Source organism: Equus przewalskii, chromosome 10 (assembly GCF_037783145.1).
Source record: "Equus przewalskii isolate Varuska chromosome 10, EquPr2, whole genome shotgun sequence".
NCBI classification, from domain to species: Eukaryota; Metazoa; Chordata; class Mammalia; order Perissodactyla; family Equidae; genus Equus; species Equus przewalskii.
The window spans coordinates 41,322,881-41,336,743 of record NC_091840.1 but is presented as its reverse complement, the minus strand read 5'-3'; the positions used below and the strand labels follow the sequence as shown (position 1 = coordinate 41,336,743).

Sequence of the window (13,863 nt, the reverse complement as noted above, 5' to 3'; positions counted from 1 at the left end):
GGGCTGGGGCGGGGGGGGTGGGGGAGGACACGCTCCTCTGTTCCTGGAGTGTTGGCAGCTCCTTGGCACTTCTGAGCTGCCCCATGTGGACTCCTCACCCAGGGAATGTCCTGAGGCAGAGAGGCCAGAAGCCCCCTTCCTAAGGTACTGTCTGCGGGTGACTCCAGGTGGTGGGGAGAGCAGGCAGGGCAGCATCTGCCTCCATGAATTAGGCCCCACACGTTGGGGCTCAACTAGTGCTCATTTTCTTCTCTTTTCTCTACAAGTGCTTTTTTTTTGGTACCCAGACTTTCCTGGAAATCAATAAAGTTAATTTCAGAAAGTGTACATCAAAATGTGATTTGCTTTTATGGTACCATGAAATTTGCATATTAAAAATCTCACCAACTGGAAAACTTACTTTGTCAGATAGCTACCCAATTATTCATAAAAATCATAGTCTCTACAAATGTTCATAGAAGCACTATTCACAACAGCCAAAAGGTGGGAGCAACCCAAAAATCCATCAGTGGGTGACTGGATAAACAAATTGTAGTATATCCATACAATGGAATATTATTCAGCCATTAAAAGGAAGGAAGTACTGGGGGCCAGCCCTGTGGCCTAGTAGTTAAGTTTGGTGTGCTCTGCTTCAGTGGCCTGTTAGCTCAGGGCATATCTTCCTTAAGCAAAAAGAGGAAGATTGGCAACCAATGGTCGCTCAGGGCCAATCTTCCTTAGCAAAAAAAAAAAAAAAAGAAAGAAAGAAAGAAAAAAGAAAAAAAAGAAGGAAGTATTAATACATGCTATAACATGGATGAACTTCAAAGACATTCTAAGTGAAGAAAGCCAGACACAAAAGGCCATATAATATATGATTCCATTTATAAGAAATGTCCAGAACAGTTAAATCCATAGAGACAGAAGGCAGATTCGTGGTTGCCAGGCTGTGAAGGGAGAGCAGTGGAGAGTGATTGCTTACTGGGTACAAGGTCTCCTTTGGGGGTGACGAAATGCTTTGGAACTAGATAGAGGTGATGGTTGCACAACATTGTGAAGATACTAAATGCCAATGAATTGTTCGCTTTAAATGGTTAATTGTATGTTATGTGAATTTCACTTCAATTAAAAAATATACACCATGGTCACATTAGCCATAAGGAGTAGACAGAGGAGGCTGAGCCACACAGGACACGGGAGAGCCACCTCCCCTGCTCGACAGTCCTGCCAAGGGGCTCCCCAGCGTCAAAGAGCTGCAAATTAAGAGAGAACGATGAAGCGGTATTTTTTGTCTTTCAGATGGGCCGTGTTTTATAAATCATACTCAACTTTGGCAGGAGTAGTGGGAAGGGCATGCTCACCCCTCTGTGGTGGGATATAAAATAGTCCAGCCATTCTGGAATTTAAAATGTCCGTGCCCTTTCAAATGAACTGTTCTCCACCCAGTTTTCATGTGCAGATGTTCCCTCAAGATGGCATTTTTAGCTGGACCTTAAAAAACCATGTGACAATGTCCTATATCCATGATCAGTGGTCTGATACGTTTTTTTGAAAAGGGAAGTCCATACCCTTGGACTCGGTGTCTAAGGTCAGGGTCCTGGCCAGAGACAGGCCCAAGCATTTGGTCTATTATTGAGGTGGTATTTCCAATGAGTGGGGAAATACTCTACGAAGACAGAAAGGCTGAATGATGGTATTTGGGAAGTTGGCTAACTACTTGCAAAAAATATATATTTAGATCTTTATCTCACACCTTATATCAAAATAAATTCCAGATGCTTCGAAAGCTACATGAAGGAGGAGAAGGAGGAGGGGGAGGAGGAAGAGCAGCAGGACGAGAAAAAGACAAAATAGCGATCTAGAAGACGATTAGGGAAACCTTTGTCTGGTATGCAGATGGGAACAGTCCTGTAAGCAAAAAGCAAAGAGAGAAAGAATAAAAGAAAACATCAAAAGCTCAGACCACATAAAAATGTGAAGTGTATGTGTCAAAAACACCAAAAATAAAATCAAGAGGTAAATTCTAAGCTTAGAAAAATATTTGCAACACATGACAGACATTTTTAAGAGCTTCTAAAAATCAATAACAGAAAAAATAGAAAATAGAGAAATCGAAGATATGAAAGGCAACTCACAAAAGGAGAAGGGCAGAAGTTCCATCTATTTTTAAAATGCAGCAGACACGTGGTCTTGGGGATGAGGAAAGCAGGAACATAACCCCCCCTTTCAACGGAAATGACATTCCCCTTTTTTCCAGTGGTGGCTGGGGGGCCGGCAGGGGCTGCTGGCCCTGTCTGTGCGAGGCCTCCCCAGGAGCAGGGGTCTGGGACGCCGGCCGAGCTGCCCTTTGCCAGGGCGCTGGAGAAACAATTTCATCTTTTGTTGAGGCTTTACCCAGGGCGAAGCCCACGGCCCCTCAGGGAGGTGATTCCTCCCCCTGTCTACAGTGCGGACCACGGGCTTCGCGGAGCCGGCCTTCGGATGGATCGCACAGCCAGCCGCTGGGAGCTGGGCCGCCGCCTCCGGGGCCGCCTCCCGACCACGGCGCTGCGGCCACCGGGGGGCGGTGCTGCCCAGGGGACGCGCCAGCCTCGGGCTGGGGCGGCGGTGCCAGCTCGGGGAGACCACAAAGGCCCCTTTCTTCTCCTCCGGGGATGAGTCAGAGCCGAGGCAAATGTCAGAAATGGCCGCCGAGCCAATGGCCTGCAGAGATGCGCGGGAGTGGGGGCCGCAGGGCCGGCGCCCGGGAGTCACCCCGGATTCCAGCTCTGGATGCATCTGCTGCTCGTCGGGCTTGTCCGGCCTGCCGGCTGGAAAGCAGGATCAGACTGGTGGCCTAGTTCGCTGTTTAGCAGCAGTGGCCATTGGCAGGAGGGGAGTGGCAAGGGCATCTCAATTTACTCCCTGGCTCCTTCATGTGACAAATATCTGAGGAGTCCCTACTAAGTGCCAGGCAGGTCAGGAGACACTCCGACAGCCAGTTTCCAGTGAACTCCTAAAGTGCCAGCCACATGAGTTCAGAGCTGTAATTTCAGGGCTTGCCTGGGCAGGTCCCCAAATCACTGGTGTCCCTGTCGCATCTGAAGTTCAGCTGCCCAAATTGGAACACCTCATCCTAGCATCGGAGTCCCCTGGCATCTACCCCTGCCCACCTCTCGGACTGGCTCCACCAGGTGGTCCTCACTCTGACACCCCCTCCTCCATCCCCTCCTCCCCCACCCCCCACATGCTGCTCATTGGGCCTGGGGCACGCATGTGTAGCACAGCCCGCCGTGGCCACACGCTTCCCACGCCTCCCCAAGCCCATCCAGTCCCCTCTCCCCTTCTGACTCTGCCCTGGGATGTCTGAGGACTGCATTTCTTTTTCTCTCCCAAATTCTCACTTTTTGCTGATAAAGAGGACATTCTTGGCCCAGGTCCAAAGTTGTGAGCTGCTGGACCTCAGCGAAGCCGGGAACAGCCTGTACAGGCCATGTTTGTGCAGCTGGAGCTGTCTGGGGAGACCCAGGAAGGAGGGGCCCCTCTCTCTCTCTCTCTCTCTCTCTCTCTCTCTCTCTCTCTCTCTCTCTCTCTCTCTCTCTCTCTCTCTCTCTCTCTCTCTCTCTCTCTCTCTCGAGGAGGCGGAAGCCGCAGGGAAGGAAGCCGGCGGGGGGGGGGGGGGGGTGCCGAGGGGCACGAAAACCTTCTGTGCTAGGAGGTCAGCGAGGGAGTCAGATGGAGGAGGGGCTGAGCGCAGAAGAAACTAGCTATTCCTCTCCTCTTTCCTCTCCCACCCCGCTCGAGGTTGAGTCTGATGCTGAAGCCACATGGCGGTGGCCGTGGAGCTGGGCTGCTGCAGGCCCTCTCTTACTTTGCTAACAGTTTACCCACCCCTTGCACCCCGCACCGGCTTCCCAGCGGCCCTGGAGCACCAGAGACGGCTCCACCTGCGGTACGGATGGACACGGTGATGCTCAGAAGGGCTAAATGACTTGCGGGGAGGGGCCAGCCCGGGTGGCGTAGCAGTTAAGTTCTCGCGCTCCGCTTCCTCGGCGCAGACCTGCACGCCGCGCATCCGGCCATGCTGCCGCATCCCACGTGAAATAGAGAAAGATGGCCGCAGATGTTAGCTCAGCGACAGTCTTCCTCAAGCAAAAAGAGGAAGAATGGCAACACGTGTTAACTTAGGGTCAATCTTCCTCACCGAAAAAAATCAATTGATTGATCAATCAATGACTTGCCAGGAAATGCGGCAGAGGGGATTAACTCTGGCCTCCCAATGGCCCCGCTTTACAGGATGTGGCCAGAGTCCCTGGGACAGCAGGGGTACCGTGCCTTTGCTCAGACGACTCCTTCAGAGCTTTGTAGGGGTCAATCTGTCTTTAAAATTTTTTTTATTATTATTTTGTAAATGTTTGCTGTAGAATGTCCAAACAGTACAGATGTGTATCAAATAAATCCAAATGGAAGTCCAGTTCTCTGCCAGCTCCCATCTCCCCGCTAACAGCTTGGTGGAAATTCTTCCAGGCTTTCTTAACAAGAAATAGATGGATAAATAAATACATACAGACGTAAGTAAATAAATAAAATTGAGCATAACATTCAAGAACTTGCCCTGTTCTCTTCCTACAGTTTTATCTCCTTCTTGTAAAGGCTCCTAACATCCCACCACACAGTGACCCCGGCCTTCTCAGATGGACATTTAGGTAGTTCCCTGGATTTAGCGTAGCTGTGCACATCCTTGGTGCACTGTGGGAACGTCCCTGGGGAATAACTTTCTAAAAGTGGAATTGTGAGAGCAAAGGAAATGCCTGCTCCTGTCAGTCTCTTTAAAGGCCTGTGATTGCAAGGAGCCAAGGGGCCCAGGGCAGGCTGCATGGAGCCACCACACATAGACGTTCCAGATGTTGGCCTCCAATTATCCTGCCCTCACCACCTGCTCCCTGGCCTGCCCCTCACCCCGCAGCCAGGAAGCAGCCCCAGTCTGAAGCTTCTGCCTTTGCACACAGCCTCTGGGGTCCTTCTGGCACCCCGACTCTCCCCATCCCTCACCTTCTTATCTGCCATCAGACACCTCCACCACTCTCTGGCTGTCGGAACTGACGACTGTCCCGCCTTCGGGGACCACCCATTCAGCCATGGGCTTGCCAAGTCTCTCTTTTGCAGCCTAGCAGCACTGCCCACTGGTTTAGGTAACAAACCCCTTTTCCTCCTTTTGAGGCAGTGACAGAGAGAAACAGTTTGTCTCCAAATGCTGATCAGGCCACTTCCACTGCCACAGGGCCAGCACGCTCTGCTTGGAGTGCGTCTGCTTATTGTCATCATGCAGGGTCTGTGGTCCACTCGGGTGGCGTCGCATGAGTGTTGTGGGCCAGTCAAGCAGTTGGGTTTCATGGAGCATCTCTGCACGCTCAGCTCTGAGCCAGACGCTGGGGTGAAAAGAAAGAAATAGAGGACATAACCCCGGTCCATTTTCTCCCCAGTACTATGTGCGCAAGGGTGCTCGCTGTGCAACTCTGCCACATCCCAGCATGGCTTTAAGGAGCTCTGCCACCCTCCTGCCAGTCCCCTCCCCCCCAAAGTTAGTGCATGTGCTTCTTCCACAGAATTATTCTGCAACACGAGTGTTAGTAACCAGCATCACAGATGGGTGGGGGAGGTTCACACCAGCTCAAAGAGCATCCTCAGAGAACCTTCTGTCATCCATCATGCCATGCACTGTGTGTCACCGTCTACTGTGAGAAACAAGATGGAAAAATGTCCCCTCCCTCAGGCCTAGCCTCACAGTCTGGTCACAGAGACAGAAGTGTACACAGTTACAATGCAACGAGACAGGTGCGAGAAGGGAGGTAGGTAGAAGGAGGGAGACTGGTCATCAAATGATGATGTGGAATGTTTATTATCTGTGACATGTTTTGCGGGGAACGTGACATCCACCCAGTCCTCCTTCTTTCCCTCACCACTTGCACATTTTTGCTCAAGATTATATATTCTCTGCTTGTACGTCTTGTTCTTGAAATCCCATAGCCTCAGGAAGCAGTTTTAGTTTAGATAAAGGGAAGATAGTAAGCTTCCCAGTGTAAACACTAAACCCCCTGACTCCGGCCCACCCACAGGCCTGCGTGATCCTCTGTGCTCTCCATAACCTAATATTTCATCCACCTTTCATGAGCTTTTTCCTCCATCCAGGGACTCGGTTAGGGATGTGAACCCCAAGGAGGAAGAAGCTGCCTGTTGAGTAAGCTGGGTACCAAACCTTTGTTTGGCAAGACAATACCCAGTGCAGGCGAGATTGTGGAGAAATTGTCACACCACGCTCGTGCTTCTGCTTCCGGTCTCAATGCACACTACACTTTTGTAAAGCAATCCGGCAGCACACATGAGAGCTAAGGTATAACTTTCGACCTGCATGAGTCCATCTTTGGGGTTACAAAAGCTTGGTTCCTCAGGGAGCTATTTTTAACAGCAACCTTAAATGTCTAGCCGTGGGAAGTTGTTCATCAGATGGAAAGCTCCTTATGTACAGGAAAGGGAGTTCTCTTCCCAGGCATGAAGCCTGGCAGAGGCTGTGGCTCGTAGTGGGCCCTCAGCGAATGTTCCGGAGCCAGCAGGGCCGAGAGACACAGTGTCGTGGTTAGAGGTACAGCTCCAAGAGCCAGCCCGCCCAGTGCAAGTCCCAGCTCTGCCACCAATTAGCCATGCGACCTGGAGAAAGGACACCACCTCTCTGCGCCTCGATTTCCTCTTCTGTAAAATGAGGGTGATGATTAGAGAAGGACCCATCTCACAGGATTGTTATAGGAATTGAAGAAGGCAAAATATGTGAAGTTGGGGTATAAATATTAGCTATTACTATCATCACTGAACAAACCAAAATATTCTGAAATATCATATGGTGATTATAAATGATAATAACTAACTCTAGGTAGCAAAGTGGAGAAAACATTAATGAAGTGATAGTCTCCACTCCCTTCTCCCGGCCTCTTGCCTTGCCCTCTTTGGAACATTCTTTCTCAGCTGTCACACAGCCGACAGGCAGAACTGGCCCTGTCACTGTAGTGCTGGGCCTCTCCTGCTCCAGTTCCCCTCAAATGCCTAGAAGCTGCTTCAAACCTTCACGCCTTTACTGTCTCCCTCACCAACCTAGCAAAGGCCCACTCGCCCTCCCACCTTAGCATTGCATCTAGAACCTTCCTTCCTTGACAAGGCTGAGTGCTGCTGCTGTCTCTTTCTGAATCGTAACAATTGGATCAGAGACAAACAGGCTACTGGCCCTGCCTGCCCTCTGGGTCTGGGGCTCCAGCCACACACACAAATATTGTCAATGCCCTTCTGGCCCCTTGATGGCTCCCATCCATCCTTGAGTCATTGAAAGGCCGGTGCAGCTGCCCCTTCTCCTCTGAGGCCTTGCTCTCCCTGAGGGCAGGCAGCACTGCTATCTAAGGAACGAGCCTGGAGAGGTGTGACCTGCAGAAGGGGTCATAGAGTGTGCTTCGAACTGGAAGAGGCAGCCAGGTAGGGGGGCTAGGGGGAAGGACAGTGGCACCGCCCTGCGTGGAGTTTCCCAGCATCCTCTCTGGTTTCTGGTGCCCCACCCCCAGACCCCCTTCTTTTGAGGGTCCCATTTGCTGTGGGACTGCTGGGGCAATGGGTCCAACAATAGGAGTGAAAGGAAACAGCACCTGCTTCCGAGCCCAGGGCTGCTACTAACTTCACCTTGTCTCGATCGAGTTGATGGACTTCAGTACAATTAAGGCATTCGAACCAGATCAGCGGTTTTCAGCTGGGGACCTATGTTTGTGCAGCGCGGGTTGTGGTTCAGACTCAGAATCTCCAGGGAAAGAGCCTGGCAGGTACGTTTGCAGAAATTCCACAAGCGACTCTTATGGTCAACACTGGCCTTAGTTCATCTCTGGGGTCCCGAGTCACTCTTCCATTCTCCAGTGAGGACCGTGGGGCACCTCACTGTGAGCTTGGGGTGGGGTGGGTATGGAGCCCCAGTGCTATACCAAGAACTCACAGCACAGTAAAGAAAAAAGACTTAACAACGCTTACACCATGCCGTATGCCAGGCCCTGTTCCAGCCGTATAATTATTAAATCCTCGAATCCTCACAGCAACCCTATGCGAATGTAACTCTTATTATCCCCATTTTACAGCCGAGGAAACAGAGGCACAGAGAGGCTCAGTTCCTTCCCAAGGTCTCACAGCTAGTGAGTAGAGGGCTCGGGTGGCCCCCTGGCAGTCTGGCTGCAGACGCTGCTGGCAACCAGCTCTCTGTCGCTTGCTGGGAGAAGCCCAGCAAATAAAGCTGTGATTAGTGATCCTGCGTGTGCCCCATTACAGCAATCGTGAGCTTGTCTTCTCCTTAGCGGTCTGGTGGTTTGCAGGTCTGTTTTGTCTACTTCCTAGACTGGGGTTCTTTGAGGGCAGGAACTGTGCCTTGATATCCCCAGCACCCAGCATGCAGGAAGTGCCCAAGTGCTGCTGAGTCGATGAATGAATGCACAAATGAATGAATGCACGCAAGAATGAAAAAGGAAGGCATGACACATGGATGAATGAAGGCGCTCATGAGCGAATGAATGAGTGCATGAATGACAAGTGCTGGAAGAGAGGGAGGCACAGGATGCTGAGGAAGCCAGGGTAGGACAGTCACTGCCTGGTGGGAGGTGGGAATCAGGCTCGAGAGGGTGATTTTGTGCCCAGTTGGGGCAGTAAACAGTGTCCTCTGACAGTCCGCACACAGCCCGCCTTGAGGAGTTAGCCCGAGTACTGATTCCAGCAAAGCCCTCCCTCCAGCTGCCCTGGGCTGCAGCCTCCCAGCGCCCGCAGGCTCCCCACCTTCGCCTCCAGCGCAAGGCAGCTCCTCCTGGCTCCAGGCTCGCATCTAGGGGGCTGGAGGCCCAGCTCGCTCTTGTCCACTCCTCCGCCTCCCTGCCATCAGTCCCTGATCATCTGACTGCTCACATGAGGCCCAGAGTGGGGTGTGGCTGTTTTTAAGGCCCTTGGCATTTATTTCATGGAGAAAAAAAAAACTTAGAACAACTGCCTAACACACTGAAAAATATTCTCTGAGTTCCCCTTTGGGGGACGGGGGAAATCGTAAAGGCCCCAGGCCCCTGTTGCTGCGGGATGAGATCTTTTAGGCATAATAATAACAGCTTCCTCCCTTAGGCTAGGCCCTGTGCTACGCGCTTTTGGGGCTTGATCTTTTAATCCTGATGACCCTGGGCCTTAGGTACTCTCGTGACCTCTGTTTCACAGGTGGGGAAGAGGAGGGTCAGAGAGGTTAAGGACTTGCCCAAGATCACACAGCTATGAAGTAGTTAGAGCTAAGATTTTAAACCAAGTATTTCTTGACTCTGAAGCTGATGGTCTTATAGGTGTATAATCAATGGCCTCTCAGTGTTTATTTAGTACCCAGAAAACAGGCAAAGTGACCCACTTTCCACAGAAAAGCTCCACATGGGCATTCCACCTCTCTCTCTCTCATTTGCAAAGTGAGATACCAGGAAGGGAATCTCATATGTTGTTGCAGGGAGAAGAAACAGTATGCAGTTTTTTGTGGTCTTTGTGCTTTTCCACATAGCTTGACTTTAAAAAATCCTGAGCATTTATCTTTAAAAACAATAAAGTCGTGAAGACATTGCTTTAAAAATATGCGTGGAGCTTTATATTTATTGAGCTTGTATTTACTTTTTAGATCCTATTTTGCTCTGCCTGCCAGGAAGCTCAAAGTTGAACTTTGCACTCAATTGCACCTTGAGCATTTTGCTATGTTTATCCCAGGGCCTGGAGTCAGAAAGCCGGGGTGTGAATCCTGACTCCACCATTTACCATCAGGTGGCTTTTTGGCAAGTTAGTGAACGCCTCTCTGCCTCAGTTTCCTCATTTACGAAATGGAGATAACGGTATCTGCTTCATGGGGTTGTTGTGGGGATGAAGTTATACAGGTTAAGCACTCAGAACAGTGCCTGGATCATAGCAAATGTTTGTAAATCTTAGCTATGTTTCAAATTAGTAGACTTTCGTTGGCTGGATTTCATCGTCAAGCCATTTTTCCAGAAGGGCTCTCAGATGTATATGCATTCACTTGCCTCATCTTATCTCACACTTCATTTATCACCTGTTTCTGGTGTCTTCTACCGACATCACTGATAACATCTCACTGACCTTTTAATTACGTATAAATTCCACTGACTTTGTATTTCATGAAATCCCAGAGGCCACTGGTTATAATCTGTCCCGTTACAGTGTGTACCTCTTAAGACAAAAACTTAAAGACACCATCAATTCTACAATCCATCCCCACGGCAGAGATGTTCAAATGCAGAAGGGTAGAGGTGTGACTTCTAATCCATGCATACGGTGAGAGTGAGCTGAAACTTTATTGCTGACTTGGACCCTTCCTGGCTATGGACTGTCCCTGCTCCTTCGGTGGCATCTGTATCAGTTGACCTGGGTAACTCCTTGACCCAATCGAGTCTAGTCTCCAGGACGCCGGCCCAGGGCCACCCTGGGTGGCTGGGTCTCCCGCTGGGTCAGCTCCAGGCAAGTGAGCCTCACCTTGTCCGCACAGCTGGTACAAGGGGTTCAGGGTCCCCCTGGACTTGGCAGCGTGTAACCTGACGTGGTGTTGATCTTTTTAAAGCCAGCGGCTGTGAGGTCAGCTGACTTTCTCACCTCCAGGACCCGCTCTGCTGCTTCCTGCTTTGGCCTGAGTGGGATGGTTCACATGGGCAATAAAAGTGATTTGTTTGAGATAAGTTCCTAAGGAGAGCAGCGTGGAGGAAAAAACCAACCAACGTCCATCCGGTGTAATTTCCCCAGGCAGAGGGCAAAGGACACAGCCCAACAGTCATTTTCTTGTCTGTGTGGGTTTCAGTCGCCAAGTTATATTTGGAGTCATTCCTTCTATGTTCGTTTTTTCCACGATTCAGTGAAAGGCGGGGTGTGTTGGGAAAGGTTAAGCCTGACATCAAGGCTGACCCCACGGGATTGGCAGACACAGGCAGGGAATAACAGGAGTCTGGTGTTGACTGAGCGCCTCTCCTAAGCACAGTGCCCATCCACGGCCATTACGGAAACAGGGCTCTGGAGGCGTAACCAGAATTTAAATCCTGGATGTCATTTCTTAGCTGTATGACCTTGAGGAGTGAGTTGGTCTCTCTGAACCTCCACAGCTATAAAATGGGGATAATAATACTTCAGAGTTGTTGGGAACCCCTGGGAACAGCAATGAGCTCACGGCCAATGCTCAACCACGGGTATACCAGATGTCGAATGTCTGCCATGTACCTGACACTGTGCAGATGTGAAATAAAAACTGAACACTGCTCACTGGGGGGAGGCATCATTACAGCATTTTTTAGATCAAACCCCCAAAGTTACGTGCTGTTAAGTGGCCAAGCCAGCAACCACCCAGGTCTTTCTTGGGACTGCGGCCTCAGCTAGCACTTCTGCAAAGTCCTCTGGGCAGCAGGCCCTGGGGGAGAAACTGGGCGGACCTGCTATGTGAGCATCCTCCTGATCTGAGGCCAAATGCGGCCAAGCCTCGAAGGCTGGGTCTCTGCCAGGTGTTGGGCAGCGTGACCCAGACTGTCTGAGGGAGCTGCTTTCTCCACCCGGCACAAGCTGGATGGGCTGGCACTGGGCCTGTCTTCCAAACTCCCCAACCCAGGGGTGCTTCCATGCCTGCTGACCAGGGGCCAGTCTCTCCTTTCCATGGCTCCACCCATCAGTCACTGTGACCCAAATGCCAGCCAAGGGCAGAGCCTAGTGAGAGAAAGCCGAGAGCCCCCACCAGTGGGAGGCATTCGCCTTCTAAATGAGGCACCAACCCCTACGGAGGAGTAACTAGCAACAGGGCATATTTGAAAGTCCAAGGAAGGGGTTTGGAAATTAATACTGATGGAATTCAAGAAATAAAGGGGCAAGACCACTTTGGGCTGGGGCGGCTTGTCTGTGACCACCAAAAAGAGGCCATCTAGGTCATAAACTCAAATATCTACAGGGTTTGGACATGTGAAATTGAGTAAGACAATTGAAAACAGGCTCGTGTCACAAAATAGGGGATGGCGGGAACAACCTTTGACTTGGGGCCTGCAGACCCTTGCAACACAGTTGGCCCACAGTTGCTGTTTCTCTTCAAAGCTCAACTGGTATCATTCGGGAGAGAACTCGAGACTTATGTAATTCTTGCCAAGCCATCCCAGGGGTCTTAGGGCAGATGTTTGAGGACCACAAAGAAATGGATGTGTGCGCGAGAACAGAGCTTCTGTCTGTTTAAGGTTTACGGAGGCTTGCCTGCTGAGCCTGCAGGAAGCTTGAACTGTGCCGAGACCACATCGAGTCAGATCACTTCACCGGGTGGGCTTCCCATTTCACGTTAGTTTAGAGCCAAATATTTGGCTCACTTGGTGCAAATGTCACATCTTTGTGGTTTCCGTCTTATATTTGCTTCATTCCTGGCTCTGTTTTATATCATTATCTTTCTCAGGTGTATTTTAATATCCATCATCCTTATTCTTTTTTTTTCTGTAAGAACATTATTAATCAAAAATTGGGAAACATGCACAAAACTTACTGGAGTCTTTACTTCATCTGTCTTCTTCGTAAGTCATTTCATCGTCCTCATTTCCTGACCAACACTAGATTTCTCTAGTTCACTCTCTACTTTTGGAGAACGATTTTTAAAAAGAGCCATCAGTGCTTCAGCTCATTTAAAACCAAACAAAGAAACATCACCGTACTACAGGTCCTCCTAAACGAAGTCTAGTGTTTTCAGACCAGAAGAGCAACTTCTCTGTGGTATTACAGGTGGAGAAAGTTCCTGAATTTCTATCATTCTCTCTAAAAGAGAAACCATACCAGGGGAAATAATGCTGGAGTTAACCAAAATTGAATTAAATTGCTTTTCTTTCCCCAATCCCAGCCTCAATCTTTTCCTCTGATTCCTCAGCTGTTAAAATAAACCTATATAAATACCAAACTGTAACCAAACAAAGCTACCCAATCACCTGTAATGTAAGTAGGCCCCCTTACACCTGATTCAGACCAGATGTTTAGCTTTGGGCTAAAGGCAAGCCTTAGAGAGCAAAGGGCAGGCTGAGACTGCCTGCTAATCTTCATTCCTCCCAACACCTCACCGTAAACACGAGCCACAGTCACAATGGCCATTTCTCCAGGTTGCACTTTATCCCTCACTTCCGAGGGGAATGGATTTAAAAACAAAACCCAGTACACTCCAACTGATGCTTTATCTATGATTTTGAAATGGGCATACAACAGTAAACTCATATATAATTCTACTATAGTTATTATTTTTTTTGTAACCTGTATGTTCGATAGTTAAAATGCATTGGGGCCTGCCCCATGGCTGAGAGGTTAAGTTCACACGCTCTGCTTTGGGGGCCCAGGGTTTTGCGGGTTCAGATCCTGGGCGCAGACAAGGCACCACTCGTCAGGCCATGTTGAAGCGGCATCCCACATGCCACAGCTAGAAGGACTCACAACTAAAAAATATACAACTACATACTGGGGGGATTTGGGGAGAAAAAAAGCAGGAAAAAAAAAAGATTGGCAACAGTTGTTAGTTAGTTGTTAGTTGTTAGTTGTTAGAAAAAATAAAAGGCATTATCTTAGGCCAGAACCTGGTCAGAATTACTTGGACAAAATGTTTGTCATCCATAAGCTTCATTCTGATTCATCTGGAGGTTGAATTCACTGTCTGGTTTCCAGCTTGTAAGACGTTTCACTTCTTCTTCTCTGTATTTTCTGGTCCCTGTGCTGGCTGGCCAACAGCCAAGTCCTCCGCACCTGTTAGCCACTGCGTCAGCCCATAGGCGTGTGACACCGCAGTCCAGCCATTTTTGGTCTCGCGGCCCTGAGGGCAGTGCAAGC

At 49.8% G+C, this 13,863-nt stretch overlaps 2 long non-coding RNA genes across 2 annotated transcripts; both read right to left on the bottom strand.

Moving 5' to 3' along the window:
• Nucleotides 1–2,122: 2,122 nt before the first annotated feature.
• LOC139074197 (uncharacterized) lies at nucleotides 2,123–3,496 on the bottom strand. Its single transcript, XR_011523736.1, has 2 exons — nucleotides 3,363–3,496; nucleotides 2,123–2,789 (listed from the first exon to the last, which is right to left on the bottom strand). It is a non-coding gene; the product is annotated as an uncharacterized lncRNA (long non-coding RNA).
• Nucleotides 3,497–4,321: 825 nt separating this feature from the next.
• LOC139074196 (uncharacterized) lies at nucleotides 4,322–8,918 on the bottom strand. The gene is made up of 3 exons (XR_011523735.1): nucleotides 8,803–8,918; nucleotides 5,011–5,387; nucleotides 4,322–4,490 (listed from the first exon to the last, which is right to left on the bottom strand). It is a non-coding gene; the product is annotated as an uncharacterized lncRNA (long non-coding RNA).
• Between the last annotated feature and the right edge of the window lie 4,945 nt (nucleotides 8,919–13,863).